Source organism: Trichechus manatus, unplaced genomic scaffold, assembly GCF_000243295.1.
Source record: "Trichechus manatus latirostris isolate Lorelei unplaced genomic scaffold, TriManLat1.0 scaffold00066, whole genome shotgun sequence".
Classification (NCBI taxonomy): domain Eukaryota; kingdom Metazoa; phylum Chordata; class Mammalia; order Sirenia; family Trichechidae; genus Trichechus; species Trichechus manatus.
The window spans coordinates 528,224-530,488 of NW_004444002.1; positions in this window are offsets into that span (position 1 = coordinate 528,224).

The following is a 2,265-nucleotide window of genomic DNA, read 5'->3' on the forward strand; positions in this document are numbered from 1 at the left end:
TGCATGTAGAAATTTTTGAAATGGTGTATCTTTAGCTATATATATTTTCACCAAAAATAAAAAAATAAAAAAGGTCGAGAAGGGAGAGGGTTGACATGTTGTGGGGTTGTTAACCAAAGTCATAAAACAATATGTGTACTACTGTTTCATGAGAAACTATTTGTTCTGTAAGCCTTCACCTGAAGTACAATAAAAGAAAAAAAATGGCCTTGTTGATGGAAAGGACGCCGAAGAGCACATGATAGAATTTTGCAAGACCAACAACTTATTCATTGAAAATACCTTTTTTTACCACATAAACAGCGACTAAACACATGGACCTCGCCGGATGGAATATATAGGAATCAAATCTACTACATGTGTGGAAAGAGATGATGGAGAAGCTCAATAGCATCAGTCAGAAAAAGGCCAGGGGCCAACTGTGGAACAGAACATCAGTCGCTCATATGCAAGTCCAAGTCGAAGCTGAATAAAATTAAAGCAAGTTCACAAGAGCCAAAGTACAACCTTGAGTATATCCCACCTGAATTCAGAAACCTTCTCAAGAATAGATTTGACACATTAAACACTAATGACCAAAGACCAGATGAGCTGTGAGATGACATCAAGGACATCATACATGAAGAAAGCAAAAGGTCATTAAAGACACAGGAAAGAAAGAAAAGACCAAAATTGATGTCAGACAAGGCTCTGAAATTTGCTCTTGAACGTAGAGTAGCTACAGTGAAAGGAGAAATGATGAAGTAAAAGAGTTGAACAGAAGATATCAAAGGTCACCTCGAGAAGATGGAGTAAAGTATTATAATGACATGTGCAAAGAGCTGGAGTTAGAAAACCAAAAGTGTGGGGATATATGCCATTTAAACATGGCTGCACTATTGACAACTGCAGCCCCCACAGGCCTCTATGTTGCACAGCATGTTGCGACTTGTCCCCAACATGTAGAGACTTGTTACAACTTGTTTTCCCAAACCTATTGTCCCTTTACTGGTTGGCTTGTTTACCTGAATTCCTTCTCCCTTGCCCGCACCCAAAGCCCATTGTTCTGTTATTTGCTTCACTGCTTGCTGTATTGACTATAAATAAACTCCTGGGACTGAAGCCGGGGTCAACTCCTCAGAGTGACCCTCCTGGCCCCACTTCTCTGTTAAGAGTTGTGTTTGGTTACTGTCTCCGCCGCCCCGACGTTCACCGCTGCTGTGACACAAAAGGGAAGAACACGCTCGGAATTTCTCAAGCTGAAAGAACTGAAGAAAAAATTCAAGCCTCGAGGTGCAATATTGAAGGATTCTATGGGCAAAATATTGAATGATGCAGTAAGCATCAAAAGAAGATGGAAGGAATACCATTTCAGGAGGTAGCATATGATCAAGAACCTATAGTATTGAAGGAAGAAGTCCAAGCTGCACTGAAGGCATTGGAGAAAAACAAGACTCCAGGAACTGACGGAATACCAATTGAGATGTTTCAACATATGGATGCAAGGCTGGAGGTGCTTACCTGTCTATGCCAAGAAATTGGGAAGACAGCTACCTGGCCAACCAACTGGAAGAGATCCATATTTGTGCCCATTCCAAAGAAAGGTGATCCAACAGAATGTGGAAATTATTGAACGATATCATTAATATCACACACAAGTAAAATTCTGCTGAAGATAATTCAAAAATGGTTGCAGTATTATATCCACAGGGAATGGCCAGAAATTAAGGCTGGATTCAGAAGAGGATGTGGAATGAGGGATATCATTGCTGATGTCAGATGGATCCTGGCTGAAAGCAGAGAATACCAGAAAGATGTTTACCTGTGTTTTATTGACCATGCAAAGACATTAGACTGTGTGGATCATAACAAATTATGTATAACATTGTGAAGACGGGGTTTTCCAGAACCCTTAATCGTGCTCATGAGGAACACGTATGTAGACCAAGAGGCAGTCGTTTGAACAGAAGAAAGGATACTTTGTGGTTTAAAATCAGGAAAGGTGTGCATCAGGGTTGTATCATTTCACCATACTTACTTATTCAATCTGTATGTTGAGCAAATAATCTGAGAAGCTGGACTATGTGAAGAAAAACATGGTATCAGGATTGGAGGAAGACTCATTAATAACCTGTGATATGCAGATGACACAACCTTGCTTGCTGAAAGTGAAGAGGATTTGAAGTATTTACTGATGAAGATCAAAGACTACAGCCTTCAGTATGGATTACACCTCAACATAAAGAAAACAAAAATCCTCACAACTGGACCAGTAAGCAACATCAT